Here is an 18,134-nt window from a genome sequence, read left to right on the forward strand (position 1 = left end):
ACCTTCCAAACCATCTGCTCCCATTGGTGGTACATGCCCTGGTCTCCTCTCGCCTAGACTACTGTAATGCATTCTACGTGGGGTTACCCTTGAAAACGGTCTGGAAGCTGCAACTGATACAGAATGCGGTGGCTCGCCTGGTTAGGGGTAGCCACTGGCGAGACCATATTATTCCAGTGCTGAAGGAGTTGCACTGGTTACCAGTTGCTTTCCAAGCCCAATTCAAGGTGTTGGTTTTGACCTTTAAAACCCTGTACCGTTTCGGCCCAGTCTATCTGGAAGAGCGCCTCCAACATCATCAATGTTGCCGCCCAACAAGATCAGCCTCAAAAGCCCTTCTCTCTGTCCCACCAGTTAAAACAGCCAGACTTGTGAGAACTAGGGAGAGAGCTTTTTCAATCATGGCACCCACTCTATGGAATTCCCTCCCAAATGACATCCGCCATGCCCCCTCCATGATGAGCTTCCGCTGGACCCTGAAAACCTGGCTCTTCAGGCAGGCCTTTGGAGTGGGTTAGATTTTAATGTTATTGTTGGAATTTTAAGGCTCTAATGTGAATTGTATGTTTTATGTTGTGTGTCACCCAGAGTGGCTGGACAACCAGCCAGATGGGCGACTAATAAATTTAATAAATAAATAAACTGGTGAAATGGGTATTGGAGGCATTGTTTTACAGTGATTCTGATCCGACCTCTAGGGTCTTCTTCAGAGAATAGCTTTGGGTGATTGCCTTTCGGGCCCCTGGTAGTTGTGCTGTGGGATGTGCCACAGGGTACCATGTTGTCCCCAGTTCTGTTTAACATCTATATGAAGCCCTTGGGAGTGGTCGTCAGGAGATTTGGGACGAGGTGTCAGCAGTATACTGATGATACCCAGCTCTATTTTTCTGTAACATATGAATCAGGAAAGGCCATGCAATCCCTGGACTCGGTGGTGGGCTGGATGAGAGCCAGTAAACTGAGTCTGAATGCTAGCAAGATGGAGGTGCTATGGGTTGGTGATTCCCGAGTTTGGATAATTGGTCAATTGCCTGTTTTGGATGGGGCCGTACTCCTTCTGAAAGAGCAGGTTCATAGTCTTGGGGTGCTCCTGGATCCATTCTTGTTACTAGAGGCCCAGGAGATCTCAATGGCTAGGAGTGCCTTTTATCAGCTTCGGCTGGTGAGACAGCTGTGGCCATTTCTGGACTGGGATAGCCTGACCACTGTTGTCCATGCACGGGCAACCTCCAGGCTGGATTACTGTAATGCGCTCTATGTGGGGCTGCCCTTGAGGTTGGTACAGATGCTGCAGCTGGTGTAAAATGCAGAGGCACAACTTCTCACTGGGGCAGGGTATCGCTGCTGAAAGAATTGCAATGGCTGCCCATTAGCTAGCGGGCCAAGTTCAAGGTTCTGGTTTTGGTGTACAAAGCCCTATAGAGCTCAGGACCAGGATACCTGAAAGATCATCTTACCCCTTGTACTGTATACCCAATCGATCACTCCGCTCTGCAGATGAGGGCTTCCTGCAGATACCATCTTATCAGGAGGTCCATTCCATACAACATAGGAAGCGGACCTTTAGTGTAGTGGCACCTACCCTTTGGAATTCCCTCTCCTTAAATATGAGACAGGTGCCATCTCTGTTATATTTTTGGCATCTACTGAAGACCTTCCTCTTTCAACAAGCCTTTTGAGTAGTGACCTTATTCCAGTCTGCGTCTGTGTTGGAATTGCTTTTTAAGATGTTTTTAGTTTTTTTAAAAAAGACATTTTTTAAGATGTTTTGTTTTAATATATGCTAAAGTCTGTTTTTAAGATGTTTTAGAATGTTTTTAGTGTTTTGTTTGCTGCATTGAGCTCCTTCTGGTAGGAAGGGTGGGATATAAATTTATTTATTTATTTATTATACAATGACAAATGTACAAACAAATATTTTCCTTTTTTTAAAAAAAACTTAAAATGTCAGAAATTTTATAGAGTAATTTGATTTAGTGTCTCCATCTAGGCTTCTTTTACCCTGAAATGATATCTAACTAATGCTTGTCCTTACTTTCAAAGCCCTCTGTAACCTTTCCCACATCCCATCTTAAGGCTTTGCTCCCTTATTCTGATATAGCCCTGTTTGTGATTGGAAGATGCCAACAGCATCTACTAACCCTGGTAGCTATGCTTTACCTCCACTGTCAGGCAATGTGCTTCTGAATATCAGTTGCTGGAAACTGCAGGAGGGGAGAGTGCTGTTGCACTCAGATCCTTCTTGTGGGCTTCCCACAGGCATCTGGTTGGCCATTCTGAAATAGTTTGATGGGTTTGATCTTAGCATTTGTTCTGAGGAAACGGCCCCTCCAAGAAATTCCTGACTTTTGTTGCTGATAATTTTCTCCTACAGAAAGTGGAGGAAGGAACTAAAGGATCAGATCTTTAACTTGACTCTAACCAATAGAGATGACTTAGCAGGTGAAGAGGCAGTTACAGGAACTCTGGGGGAAAGTGACCATGTTATACTTGAATTCTTGATTTAAAACAAACAAAAGCTGAGTGTAGCCATACACATACTCTGGACTTCAGGAAAGTCAATTTCAATAAACTCAGAACAATAATAAGTAAAGTCCATGGCAAGGAAACATAATGAGAAAAGGAGTCGAAGAGAGGTGGGAGTTTCTAAAACAGGAAACTCTAAAGGCACAATTGCAAACAATTCCAACAAGGAAAAAAGGGGGAAGACAGCAGAAGAAGCCAATGTGGCTTCACAAAAAGCTTAGAGATGACCTAACAACCAAAAAGAACACATACAAGTGTCCTTGGAAGGAAGGAAGGAAGGAAGGAAGGAAGGAAGGAAGGAAGGAAGGAAGGAAGGAAGGAAGGAAGGAAGGAAGGAAGAGTACAGACAGGCAACACAAAATTGCAGGGATGGTGTCAGGAAGGCTAAAGCTGAAAATGAGTTGAGGTTAGAGAGGGATACTAAAAGTAACAAAAAAGCTTTATTCAGGTACATCCACAATAAAAGACAAAGAAAAGCAATTGTGGATCAGCTACTCAGTGAGGATGGCAAAATGATAGCAGATGACAAAGAAAAGGCAGAAATGCTCAATTTCTACTTTGGCTCAGTCGTTTGCCAAAAGAGGGTCTATGACCCTCCTGGAAAACATAAAATACAAGTTGAAGGGATAGGTTCACAGCTTGAGATTGACTGATAAATGGTGAAGGAATACCTAATTACGTTGGAGGAGTTCAAATCTCCAGGTCCCAATGAAGTGCAGCCAGGGTAATGAAGAAATTGGCTGAAGAACTCTCAGAACCACAGTCTATCTTCTTTGCAAAATCAGAGAGGATGGGTGAAGTGCCAGATGACTGGAGGAGAGCTAATGTTGTTCCTATCATCAAAAACAGCAAAAAGGAGGAAACTGGGAACTACAGGTCAATCAGTCTGACATCAATCCCTGGGAAAATTCTGGAGCAGATTATAAAGTGGTCATTCTGTATGCACTTTGAAAACACAGTGATTACTAGAAGCCAACATGGATTTGTCAAGACAAATCCTGCCAGACGAATGTTATCTCATTTTTTGGTTGGACAACCTTCCTGGTAGATTGTAGGAATGCTGTGGACATAATATATCTTGAGTTCAGCAAAGTTTTTGACAAAGCACCCCATGATATTCTGATTCGCAAGCTAGCTAAATGTAGGCTGGATGGAACAACTATCAGGTGGATCCACAGTTGGGTACAGAATCGTACTCAAAGAGTCCTTATCAATGGTTCCTTCTTAAACAGGGGGGAAATAAAGAGAGGGGTACCGCAGGCTCAGTCTTGGCCCCAGTGCTCTTCAATATTTCTATTAATGACTTGGATGAGGAGGTGCTGGGAATGCTTATCAAATTTGCAGATGATACAAAATTGGGAAGAACTGCTAATACCCTGCAAGACAGAATCAAAATTCAAAGTGATTTTGATAGGGTGGAGCATTGGGCTAAAACAACCAGAGGTGTAGTCATCCAGGCAGCCCTGTAGCCAGCCTTCCTTGTTAGGTGGGGCAGCCACATTTCTAGGTGGGGCATTTGAGAGGGAGAAGCGCATAGCGCCAACCAACCAACCCACACCCACACACTGGTGGAGTAGACGTGAGGGCCAGGCCAGGAGAACAGAAAGGCCTTCCCTGTCACTCTCAGAATCATAGAATCATAGAATAGTAGAGTTGGAAGGGGCCTATAAAGCCATCGAGTTCAACCCCCTGTTCAATGTAGGAATCCAAATCAAACCATTCCCGACAGATGGCTGTCCAGCTGCCTCTTGAATGCCTCCAGTGTCAAAGATCCCACTACTCTCTAGGTAATTGGTTCTATTGTCATATGGCTCTAACAGTTAGGCAGTTTTTCCTGATGTCCAGTCGAAATCTGGCTTCCTGCAACTTGAGCCCATTATTCCATGTCCTCCACTCTGGGACGATAGAGAAGAGATCCCGGCCCTCCTCTATGTGACAACCTTTCATGTACTTGAAGAGTGTTATCATATCTCCCCTCAGTCTTCTCTTCTCCAAGCTAAACATGCCCAGTTCTTTCAGTCTCTCCTCATAGGGCTTTGTTTCCAGTCCCCTGATCATCCTTGTTGCCCTCCTCTGAACCCGTTCCAGTTTGTCTGCATCCTTCTTGAAGTGCGGAGACCAGGACTGGACACAGTATTCAAGATGAAGCCTAACCAGTGCTGAACAGAGGGGAACTAGTACTTCACACGATTTGGAAACTATACTTCTGTTAATGCAGCATTTGCCTTTTTTGCAGCCACATCACACTGTTGGCTCATATTCAGCTTGTGATCAACAACAATTCCAAGATCCTTCTCATATGTCGTACTGCTGAGCCAAGTATCCCCCATCTTATAACTGTGCATTTGGTTTCTTTTTCCTAAGTGTAGAACTTTGCATTTATCCCTGTTGAATTTCATTCTGTTGTTTTCAGCCCAATGCTCCAGCCTATCAAGGTCCCTTTGAATTTTGTTTCTGTCTTCCATGGTATTAGCTATGCCCCCCAATTTTGTATCATCTCCAAATTTGATAAGCATGCTTTGTACCTCCTCATCCAAGTCATTAATAAAAATGTTAAAGAGACTGGGCCCAGGACCAAGCCCTGTGGTACCCCACTCGTTACTTCTGCCCAGTTTGAGAAGTAACCATTGATAAGCACTCTTTGAGTACGATTCTGGAGCCAACTGTGGATCCACCTGATAGTTGTTCCATCCAGCCCACATTTAGCTAGCTTGCTAATCAGAGTATCATGGGGCACTTTGTCAAAAGCTTTGCTGAAGTCGAGATATATTATGTCCACAGCATTCCCACAGTCTACAAGGGAGGTTACCCAATCAAAAAATGAGATGAGATTAGTTTGGCAGGATTTGTTCTTCATAAATCCATGTTGGATACTAGTAATCACTGCATTGCTTTCAAGGTGCTTACAGATTGATTATAATCTGCTCCAGAATTTTTCCAGGGATTGATGTTAGGCTGACTGGTCTGTAGTACCCTGGTTCCTCCTTCTTGCCCTTTTTGAAGATAGTGACAACATTAGCTGTCCTCCAGTCATCCGGCACTTCACCAGTCCTCCATGATTTCGCAAAGATAATAGACAGTGGTTCTCAGGGTTCTTCAGCCAGTTCCTTCAATACTCTAGGCTAGGATGCAGTTTATCCGGCCCTGGAGATTTGAACTCGTTCAAAGTGATTAGGTATTCCTTGACCATTTGTCTATCAATCTCAATGCTCCAATCCTGCCCCTTCTCTTCATGTTTCCCGGGAGGGTCATATACCCTGTTTTGGGAGAAGACTGAGCCAAAGTAGGAATTCAGCACTTCTAACTTTTCTTTGTCATCTGTTATCATTTTGCCATCCTCATTGAGTATGGACATACCTGAAGAAAGCTTTTTTTGTTGCTTTTAGCATCCCTCACTAGCGTCAGCTCATTCTCAGGTTTAGCCTTCCTGACACCATCTCGGCAATTCCGTTACCTGCCTGTACTCTTCCTTTGTGGCCTGGCCTTCTTTCCACTTCCTGTATGTGTCCTTTTTTGTTTTCAGGTCATCTCTAAGCTTTTTGTGAAGCCACATTGGCTTCTTCTGCTGTTTCTCCCCTTTTTTCCTTGTTGGAATTGCTTGCCATTGCGCTTTTAGAATTTCCTTTTTTAGAAACTTCCACCCATCTTGGACTCCTTTTCTCATTAGGGTGGCTTGCCATGGAATGGTACTTACAATTGTTGTGAGTTTATTAAAATCAGCTTTCCTGAAGTCCAGGGTGCACATATGGCTACTCTCAGCTTTTGCTTCTGTTTAAATCAAGAATTCAAGTATGGTGTGGTCACTTTCCCTCAGATTTCCTGTAACTGCCACTTCATCCACCAAATCATCTCTATTGGTTAGAATCAAGTCCAGGATAGCTGATCCTCTGGTTCCTTCCTCCACTTTCTGTAGAAGAAAGTTATCTCCAACACAAATCAGAAATTTCTTGGAGGGGCCGTGTTTGGCAGAATTTGTCTCCCAATAGATATCGGGATAATTGAAATCCCCCATTACTACTACATCCAAAGTGTGTGTTAACTTACATGAATGAAATTTAATGTTGAATTGTCTCACCTTTTTTTTAGAGATCCCTAAGAATATCAGACTCAAAGGCTTGATTTTGCCTACAGCTACAGCTCTCTTTCACCTTTGGCCTGTCCTTGTGAACATATGCTTCTTTAATAATGAAATTGAGCTACCACACTTGGCTTTGATACTGCATAAAGTACTTCAGTTTTAGATTCCACCCAAAAAACAAAGTTGTCCATACTACAAGTTTAGGGAAGGGCAGAGAGAAAACAAATACTTTAGGGTGTTTGTTAACTTCTTCTTGCGAGACCCTCCTTCTAGTCTTATTTCTCACCTTTGGATGTTCCTTTCTGTTGGGCAATCAAGGGAAAATGTTTTAAGTGGCTGCTGCATACAGGACTAACTAAACAATTGGAAACTAGTTGTGGAAAGCAATTGGGATTTTAAAAATGGTTAATGAGTTGATTTTTCTTTTCAGAAACCTGAAAACACCTCATGCTGAGCTGTACATGTTGGGAAAATCAGAAATTAGGCCTGAGTTACAACCTAGGTGGCTGGCCAGCCAGCTACCTAATTGTAGTGTATATAGCAATATTTCTGTCCCCCTAGAGTTGTTTTCATCCTTTGCCATCAAGTACTCAAGAAAAAGAAAAAAAAATAGCCACTATGATTGTGAGTACAGTGAGTGCTTTAAAAGAGTAAAGGGTAGGCATTTTTTCCACATCACTTTAAGTTATATCTGTATTTCACACTTTAGCAATAAGCACCCAATACTGTTCTACTCTATATAATAACTGCAGAATAAACAAGCTCTTACTTGTTACTGCAGGCAAACAAACATGTTTCTTTATTGCTGGCTTGGTAGAGAACACAACTGAAAGTGAAACTGAAAACCAGAGCAAAGGAAAGTCCAAGGGGTGGAGTCTAACTCTAGCCCATAATACAAAGTTCGCATATTTAATTCTTCAAGAGTCATACAGGCTGTTTTTTTCTGGATCACTTAAGTACAGGCGGGCCCCGCTTATACGGCGGGTTCCATTCTGGACCCCCGCCGTAAAGCGGAAATTGCCGTAAAGCGGAACCCCATTGACGATAATGGGGCGCGTCGCTCCAAAATGATGTCAAAATGGCGCGTGACGGGGAAAAAACCTCCGTAAAAGCGGAACAAGCTCCTTAATGCGGGGACTTTCCCTAATTGAAAGCTGCCGCATTAGCGAATCGCTGTAAAATGAATCGCTGTAAAGCGGGGCCCTACTGTAATTATAGAATGATTGTGCTAATGAAAACTCCACCCTTAGTCAGGGAAAGATTAAGCCCTTGCCTGCCTTATTCACTAATTTTTTCAGAATCCTATTCATAAGTCGCTCCTGTTCTTAAAACAAGCTATAATTCTTTAAATGTAGGTTGTCATTGTCTGCCATGTCACAAATTAAAAATACAATATCCCAAAAAATCCTGGAGGGGGGGAAGTACAGCTCTAGGGGGGCAGTGCCCCCATTTGCCCCCTCTTGGCTACACGCCTGCATCCAGGGTCTCAGGGGGTCTTAGACCCCTTACATTTTGGGGAGCAGGGTCCCAGCAGGGTCCCAATGTCTCCAGCATCCTACAAGCCAATCAGCATGAAATGGGAGTGGGTTAGTCACTGAGAAGAGTCTTCTCACATGCTTCTTTATTTTTTCCTACTGATTGGAGCCAATCAGAGTGAAAGGAGGTGAGTCAGCCACTGAGTGGCTAACAATCTCCTCGTTAATGCTTATTGGCTCATAGGGATGTCTGTTGTTGTGGGAGAAGGCATTAACAAGGTTCTTATTCTCAACCCTGTAGCAAAAAAGAGGGGGGGCATGGCTGTGACTAACATGCAGGGACCCTGCACTTCTGAATTTGCACCTACACTTCTAAAAACAACAGACTGAAATTTAACAGGGATAACTGCCAAGTTCTGAAAATGGGAATGGACTGCCTTCAAGTCGATCCTGACTTATGGCTACCCTGTGAATAGGGTTTTCATGGTAAGCAGTATTCAAAGTGGGGTTACCATTGCCTCCCTCTGAGGCTAGTCCTCCCCAGCTGGCTAGGGCCTGCTCAGCTTGCCACAGCTGCACAAGCCAGCCCCTTCCTTGTCCTCAACTGCCAGCTGGGGGTAACTGGGCTCCTTGGGACTATGCAGCTTGCCCACGGCTGCACAGGTGGCAGGGCACGTAACCCCTGAGCCACTCACTGTGGGGGTGATCTTTAGCTGGCCCTTTACACTCAGGAGACACGAGCAGGGATTTGAACTCACAGACTCTGGACTCCCAGCCAGGCTCTCCTCCCCACTGTGCTATACCAGCTACACCTAGGAAAAAGAAACCAAGTGCACAGATATAAGATAGGAAATGCTTGGTTCAGCAATACTACATACTACATAGAAGATTCTTGGAATTGTTGTTGATCACAAGCTGAATATGAGCCAAGAGTGCAATGTGGCTGGAAAAAAGGCAAATGCCATTTTAGGCTACATTAACAGAAGTATAGTTTCCACATTGCATGAAGTTCTAGTTCCCCTCTATTAGGCAATGTTTAGGCCTTATCTTGAGTACTGCATCCAGTTCTGGACACCTCACTTTAAGAAGGATGCAGACAAACTGGAACAGGTCCAGAGGAAGACAACAAGCAGGGCCTGTTCTAAAGGGCAGCCAGGTGGGGCACTGGCCCAAGGGCCGCTGGAGCTACAGGGGCCCCTGAGGGGCCCCTCCGCTCACCTTCCGTGATCCGCAACAGCAGCCGCAGATTGCAGGGCAGGAGTTTCCACCTGCCCGCCATTCCCTCGCCCCATCTACCTGTCTCCTGCCTTTTAGCATTGCCCTTAATGAAGATGGCGGCCGAGGTTTCCCTAAGGTGCTGAAGCCCCTGCCGCCATCTTGGTTGATGGCAGAGATGCACGCTCATAGCACGTACCCGTGCCATCAACAAAGATGGTGGTGGAGGCTTCATCCCCTTACAGAAACCGTGGCTGCCATCTTGGTTACTGGCAATGCTAAAGGACAGGCGACAGGTAGGTGGGGGGGCGTGCACGTGCATCCACACGTGCACACACACACACCAGGGCCTGGGGAAAGCTGATGCCCAAGGGCCCCGGAATGCCTGGGACTGGCCCTGGCAGCAAGGATGATCAGAGGACTGGAAACAAAGCCCTACGAGGATAGATTGAAAGAACTGGGCATGTTTAGCCTTGAGAAGAGAAGACTGAGGGGAGATATGATAGCACTCTTCAAGTACTTGAAACAGAGTAGGGCTAGGATCTCTTCTCAATCTTCCCAGAGTACAGGACACAGATTAATGGCTCCACTTACAGGAAGCCAGATTTTAGCTGAACATCAGGAAAAACTTATCTAGATCCATTTCAATCGGGTTTCAGGCCCGGTTTCGGCACTGAGACAGCCTTGGTCGCCCTGTATGATGACCTATGTCGGGAGAGGGACAGAGGGAGTGTAACTCTGCTGATTCTCCTTGATCTCTCAGCGGCTTTTGATACCATCGACCATGGTATCCTTCTGGAGAGGCTCGCGGAGTTGGGAGTTGGAGGCACTGCTTGGCAGTGGTTCCACTCCTACTTGGCGGGTCGTCTCCAGAGGGTAGTGCTTGGGGAACATTGCTCGACACCGTGGGACTTCCAATGTGGAGTCCCGCAGGGATCGGTTCTGTCCCCCATGCTCTTCAACATCTACATGAAGAGGTTGGGTGCGGTCATCAGGAGTTTTGGAGTGCGTTGTCATCAGTACGCTGATGACACGCAGCTCTACTTCTCCTTTTCATCTTCTTCAGGTGAGGCTGTCAATGTGCTGAACCGCTGCCTGGCCGCGATAATGGACTGGATGGGAGCTAACAAACTGAGGCTCAATCCAGACAAGACTGAGATGCTGCTCGTGGATGGTTTCTCTGACCAGGTGGTGGATATTTACCCTGTCCTGGATGGGGTTACACTCCCCCTAAAGGAGCGGGTTCGTAGTCTGGGAGTTTTCTTAGATCCTTCCCTGTCACTTGAGGCTCAAGTGGCCTCGGTGGCTCGGAACGCGTTCTACCAACTTCGGTTGGTAGCCCAGCTACGTCCCTACCTGAGCAGAGGGGACCTTACATCAGTTGTACATGCTCTGGTAACCTCGTGATTAGACTACTGCAATGCGCTCTACGTTGGGCTGCCTTTGAAGACTGTTCGGAAGCTACAGCTTGTCCAAAATGCGGCAGCCAGATTAATAACGAGGACCAAGCGGTCGGAACGCATAACACCTGTTCTGCCTCGCTTACATTGGCTGCCAATATGCTTCCAGGCCAGATTCAAAGTGTTGGTTTTAACCTATAAAGCCCTATACGACGCGGGACCACAATACCTGTCGGAACGCCTCTCCCGATATGAACCTGCCCGGACACTGCGCTCTACATCGAAGGCCCTCCTCCGAGTCCCGACTCATAGAGAGGCTCGGAGGGTGGTGACAAGAACTAGGGCCTTCTCAGTGGTGGCCTCCGAACTCTGGAATAGTCTCCCCATTGAGGTGCGTACGGCGCCGACGCTGCTGTCTTTTCGGCGCCAGCTTAAGACCTGCCTCTTTTCTATGGCGTTTTAATTTAAATTTAAAAAATTATGTAATCTGATTTTTGCACTTTATACGTTTTTGTAATGTTTATTATGCACTTTTTATGAGATGTATTTTGTATTTTCTGTTGTACACCGCCCAGAGAGCTATTGCTAGTCGGGCGGTATAAAAATCTAATAAATAAATAAAAATAAATAAACATCAGGAAAAACTTCCTGACTGTTAAAGTAGTATGGCAATGAAACCAATCACCAAGGGAGGTGGTGGGCTCTCTAACATCTCAAATGGCAGCTGGACAACCAACTGTTGGGTATGCTTTAACCTGGATTCCTGCATTGAGCAGGGTGTTGGACTCGATAGCCTTATAGACCCCTTCTAACTCTACTGTTCTATGATTCTGTGATAATTTCATTAAAACACGGCAGCATCTAGCTAATACAATCACACACTAGAGCTATGAGAGGATAGAGATCCTACACCTAGTCACACCCAAGATTGTGAGCACATAGACTCACACAAGAAAAAGGAAAAAAGACAAAGCAAGGGAAAGCATATTTCCTGAAGAAATGTTGTGACACAAAGTCAGGAACAAGACTCTTATGCCTAATGAGAGTTAGGCTCTCCCTTCTGAAACAAACAGCACTCAGGCAAAAAGATTGCACCCTTCTTTGGTCCAAAGTCCAGTGCAAGAAATTGATGTTCATAGAGAGCACTGTGGAGTGGTTAGGAAATTGTTGGAGTCACGAGTGTGCTGTTTTAGCTTAGCAAAACCTCCAGTTTTAATGCGTTTTCAAATCTCATTGAGGTGCATGTAATTGGGGAGGGAGAAGGTGTGCATGAGAGGAGGGAGAACAAAGGAATACTTTGAAATAAGGAGTTTGGGGTCTGTTTTTATCAGATGGATCCTAAGATAATCTTACTGTCCAGTGCGGTATAAATTCCTGTTTTTGAGAAAAATAACCCCTATCTTATTGACTCCAGGAGGGTGTGTAAATTTGTGTCAGGATGGCACCATTGTTTGTTTCAAAGGAGTATCTTCTGGAAATGTTAATTTTTAAAAAATTCTTGGCTTAACGATCTCAGTCAGGAACTCTATTCTGATTCTTCCAAGTTATAAACAGCTCAAAGTTCATCAAAGGGGCTGTTTCCCAGAGTGCACTGTAACCTGAGCTGCTATGCCCAGATCCATTAATATGAACCAAAGAATATGTGCATCCCTGTACAAGTAGACCAACTGAAATTAATGAACCTATGTTAGTGATCATGTCTATTAACTTCAATGGGTCTGCTCTAGCAATGGGCTCTGTTTCTGCAATAATCAGATTTGCTATTGGATTAATTATTATTTCTGATATTCTCTCTCTTTGCGGAGAGAATTTTGAGCAGCAATTCATGCCTGGTTTCTGATTCATTCTTCTTCTTCTTTTGAGATTCACTTTTTAAATTCGCTTTGAAATCTTCGGTAGAGTTAGTGATACTTTCATCAATCTACTTTCTACGTGAGCTCTTCAAATGTGTATACTCTTTCACTGATGTCAGTGAGGTGTTGATTGTAACTGACAGATAGAAAGCAGCAGGAGGGAATGAAGTGTTGATTATAAGCAGCAGGGGGAAGACACTTATTAACTGCCTTAATCTGCTCTGCAATGCACTTGAAAAGGAATGTAAGCAGGCAATAATTACAGGGTTCAGAATAAAGACTGATACCAGTGAAGACTTGTGAATAAATAGCAATGATGATGATGATGATTTATTAATTAAATTTATATCCTGCCCTTCCCCCTAGTAGAAGCCCAGGGCTTCTATTATTGGAAAAATGAAAAGATATCAGAAGAATTGGATCATTAACAATCACCAGGGACCACACTTAAAAACAGAACATAAAAAGGAGATGATTCTATCCCTAGTCTATTCTCAGTAAGACTAGTTTTGAATACCACTCAATATCTTTATTGCAATATTTCTCATCTCACCCATTTGCCCCACCTTTGGGCAGAACAGAATGGGCCAGAAACTACCAAGCACATGGAATGAGTCACAAGAGCCATCTGAAAAGAAACTATTGTAGATGAAATTACTATAACAAACAGTAATCACGACAGCAAATATAGAAGGGCTGTAGTTCAGTACTAGAAGATCAGAATGCAGAAGGTCTCAGGTTCAGTCCCCAGCATCTCCAGATAGGATTGGAAGAGATCCATGGCTGAAATCCTGAAGATCCGCTTAGTATAAATATTGAACTAGATGGACCAATGGTCTTTTTCAGTGTAAGGCAGTTTCCTATGTTTCTAAATTACTGTCCGGCGTATTTTTTTCCCCTGACATTGGTCACATACTACTCTCTTCCCCTGTTGCCTCCATCCCCTCAATGAATGACTGAGTGACTTGATATGAACCATGCTCAAGGCTGTTTTTGATCTAACTGCTCATGTGCACTTAGATCAGCTTATGGGACCACTTGAAGCTCAAAGAGAAACAAATATTTTCAAGAAAGAAAAACAAATGGGCTCCTGCTGGGAGGGAGGGCAGGATATAAATAAAAATAAATAAATAAATTCTTTTTAGAAAAGAGAAAATACTCATTCTTAGTTCTTAGAAAATAAGTTTTACCAGTTTAATTAGATTTTGGCTTTAACTCTCAAAATGATACAAAATTATAGCCATGTTATACCTCACTTCAGCTGACCATCAGGGAGAAGGGTATCCAGATTGTGTATACAGACTGGAAATGATAGGGTTAACCATTTCTTTAGCCTAGACTTTGACACCTGAGATACATATATTTCAGGATGTATGCTATCTCTTGATTGTAATCTGTTTTAACTGGTTTTAATATTGTATTTTTAAATGGTTGTAACCTGCACTAAGATCTCCTGTTGAAGGGCAGGTAAGAAATATAATTTCTTCAAAATGTATTAGCAATTAATGACAATATATGACATAAAACTAGGTATGATAGTCAGAGCAATCCAAACTATAGGAAGCCAGCATAATTTACACAGGAGTAAATTATGCCAGTGTAATTCACCTTTATTCCAGTCTCTGTTAAGAAGTGGAGCTATTGCTGGCCAAGCCTGAGTCTGACAGAGAGAAAATAAGCCTGTAAAATAGAATTTGGCTTATTCCATCCCTTTTGCCAGTGTAATTTCCACTAGGTTGCTAGGTGACATAACTGAGCTGATCAGTGTTTGGAACAGGAGTATGTCTCACCCCACTTGCTCCCTCACCCCTACCATGCCCCTTTTGGGGGACTCACCCTGGCTTTGACTCAGCCAGCTTTGGCTGAGCCCCAGGTGACCTGGGATGGTGGACTTACACTGGCATATCTGACTGAGCCAGCATGAGGGACTTCAGTCAGTTCAGTCAGAGATCCGCCTACTCAAACTCGACTCATCCTGGTAGATCTTGGGTTTGTATTGCTCCCTGTATTCCTTATTGCAGCTATAATTTTATACCCACTTATCTAGTCCCATTGAACTCATTGGGAATTGCTTCTGAGTAGGCACATATAAGATTGAGCTGTAAACAAATTTCTGTTTGACTGTGCTACCTCCTGAGTTTTCAAACACATCATCAGGCTAAACTGTACAATGTTAAAACTAAGTCCTCCTTTCCAAATTTATTTACTCAGAAATAAGTCAACAATCAACCTGACCATAAGTAAATACATTTTCCAAAGGTGAGTATAGGGAAGAACTTACTCTCACGTTAAATGAACTTACATATTTTCACAGCTTTGGAGCCAAATCCAAGGCATATGTTGATGCTGAGGAAAGTGCATTCTATCAGACCTTAGGTAGCTTCCACTGAACTCCATGAGATGCCAATATAATAGTGATAGTCCAAAGGCATGAGCACACATCAGGGATCGGTGTACTATTAAGCAGCTCCAAACTAGCTTTTCATATTAGACTACTCAGATCATTGGATCATGACAATGGGTGGTAGTCAATGCTAGTCCTACTCAGAGTAGACCTATTAAAGTTAATAGTCATGATTAATTCATTTCAATGGGTCTACTATGTGTAGAATTTACTTGAATTCAACCCAGTGTCTTTAGGATCAAAAAGAGGTCCTATCACAGATGTTGTCCCATAAATAGCCAATTAACAATACTCCAAACTCAACAATTTGAAAATATGGTCAGCTGATTGTTATGGAATGTCCATCCCAGTATTTTTATTTACCTATCTATTTATTTATTAACGAGTAAAACCCTCTCATTGTGGCTTCCAGAATAAAATACAACCACAGACACCAAATCATTAATAAAACCCTCATAATAAAATAAACGGCCAGCCCCAAAAAGCCAAGACATGATTACAACCAGAAAAATCAGCAATTCAGTAAAACAAAATTCAGGAAAAAGCAAGCAAAAATGGCTGGGTCTTCAGGGTCTTCCTGAATGCCTGAAGGGTCAGATCATTATTGCCTACCTACAATATCAAGTGATACAGTGCAGACACAGGTTTACCATCTCTGAGAGGTATAGACCATGGCTGGAGAACCTGTAGCCCTCCAGATGTTGCTGGACTACAACTCCCATCATCCCTGACTATTGGCCATGCTTGCTGGAGCTGATGGGAATTGTAGTCCAACAACATACAGAGCGCTATAGGCTCCTCATCCCTGCTCTTGACCATGCATACAAACCCCCAAATATGGAGCCACCACATGGGTTTGGAAGTGGTGCTCATACAAAGGGACCTCTCTCAGTGGTGCCACTAGGACTGGATCTCAAAGCAGAATTCAAATGCCCCAATGCCTAGTCCCCAGTGACTACCCAGACAGCAGCAGATTATGAAGGCTATTGCAAACAGGCTCCATATCACCCCAGGGCTAACATGGGCATGCCATAGCCCACCAGGGCTGATTCTGGTCACCAAATCATCCTTTCATCTTCTTCTTCAAAACAAATAAACGACACTCAGAGGGTACCTGGCTGAGCATGTACATGGTTACTGGTGCTCAATGTATTATTTTTATTTTTCAAAAACATGTCCTTTGCTATGACAAAATAGCACTTCTTCCCAAATCAATGTGTTTAGCATCAGGGCAGTATAAGCAACTCCATTTTATTCCTGTAGTCATGATGATGATATGATGTGAGTTTAAACATAAAACTGCATGTGCTCAGAGTATTTCTTTCCTTTTTTAAAAATCAGGGTTGGCAAACTGCTTTTTGTTTGTTGGTTTTTTTGCTCTCACATATCAGGAATGTAGAAGCTGTTGCAAAGCATGAAATGGCATGGAGTGGGGGCAAAGAGAAATGTTAATTGTGTACTTCACAACATAATATACAGGTTCATCTAAAGGAGGATCCCTTGTAAGATTATTAAGTCCAGGGTCTAAAATTAATTAACTGCACCACTGACACAAGTGCAGCTGCAACCCCATATTTCCACAAAGACTTCAGGGGAGCTTTTGGATGCATGAACCAGAAAATATTTCTGTTTAGGAAGCCAGTGTAAGTGCAGCTTCGTGTTATATGTGGTAAAAAAAATTCTATACTTCAGCAAAGAGCCATACAGTGCAATAAACTTCAAATTACCTGTAGGTAAAGATGACACTTCACAATGTCCACAATAAAAGTGTCCCTTTTTGGGGGGTGGGGGAATAAATAAGAATCCATTAACACTGAAGCTGGTCAATACAGTCAGTCCTCATTGGCAGAGGGTATTGAATATAGCTCTCCAGTATCTGTCAGGAAAAGATTTTTCGTAGCACAGTTACATGATACCACTACACTAAATATGCAATGAATCCACCAGTTACCAAATGAATACAAAACAATTAAACCCTTTACCCCAAATTAGCAGCAAAGTAGTTCCCTTCCCACACTGTAAAGGGCATAACATTTTTTTTCCTACTAAAGAGGCCATACTACACACTATATTGCTTTCATTTCTTTCTTCTGCTGACTAGCATGGTAAAGTGTGTTTTAATAGCATTTTCATCATTATTTGTATTTTGGATGTTGTTTGGTTCTTTTATTGTTTGTTTGTTTTGTTTTCTTGATTTATTGTATTTATTGTATTTATACATTGCTTGTTTTTTATCTTTTTGTACACCGCCCAGAGAGCCTTCGGGCTTAGGGCGGTATATACATTAAATTAAATTAAATAAATAAATAAATAAATAAATAGTGTTGGGCTATGACTAGGGAGACCCAGGTTCAAATCCTCACCTTACTACATAGTTCACTGGGGTGACCTTGGGCAGTCACCATCTCTCAGCTAACCTACCTCACAGAGTTTTTGTGAGGATAAAAGGTGGGGAAATAGCCATGTGTGCTGCCTTGAGCTCATTGGAGGATAAATGTGGAATCAATGTAATAAAATAAAACAATTAACCTAATGTTACAACAATATCAGGAAATGCTACAAAGAAAACAAGATTTTCTTTCCTAATGTGACTACCAGCTAATCAATTGTAACCTATATTTTAAAAACCTCACTTCAGCTGACAGACACTACACACAGCATTTTGCACTTAGTAGCATTCTGCTCAATTTGCTTTTGTTTTTAAACTTTAAAGGAACCCATGGGGTAAATGTCACAAGGGACATTGATACACTTGTGGGTGACAGAATGCAATCAGTTTCATAATGTTTCCAAGATTACTTTTTAACTTTTTGAGTCTTATGAAGACCAATCTCTCTCTTTCTCTCTCTCTCCTGAAAGAATTGCAGAGGGGGGAGAGGAAAAGTGATTCTTGCATTCCATCAGTATATGAAAAAAAAATCCAGGCCCACTTAATCAGATGGACAATTTACTTTAAATGTTAATTACATGGATTACAACTTTTGTGCATAGAGAAATTATAGATCCAATCATTCGAAAACACAAAGCCTTTCTTTCCTAAGCTAGGTACTAATGTCAAATCTTCCTGCACTTTAGCTAAAATCACCATTATTTAGGTAAGAATTAAATGCACTTATTGAGTTGGGAACAATCAGTGTGTCTTTGCTGTGCTTTGAGGCCCAAATCCAAGGCACACTGTACAAG

This window comes from Rhineura floridana, chromosome 1 (genome assembly GCF_030035675.1).
Source record: "Rhineura floridana isolate rRhiFlo1 chromosome 1, rRhiFlo1.hap2, whole genome shotgun sequence".
Classification (NCBI taxonomy): domain Eukaryota; kingdom Metazoa; phylum Chordata; class Lepidosauria; order Squamata; family Rhineuridae; genus Rhineura; species Rhineura floridana.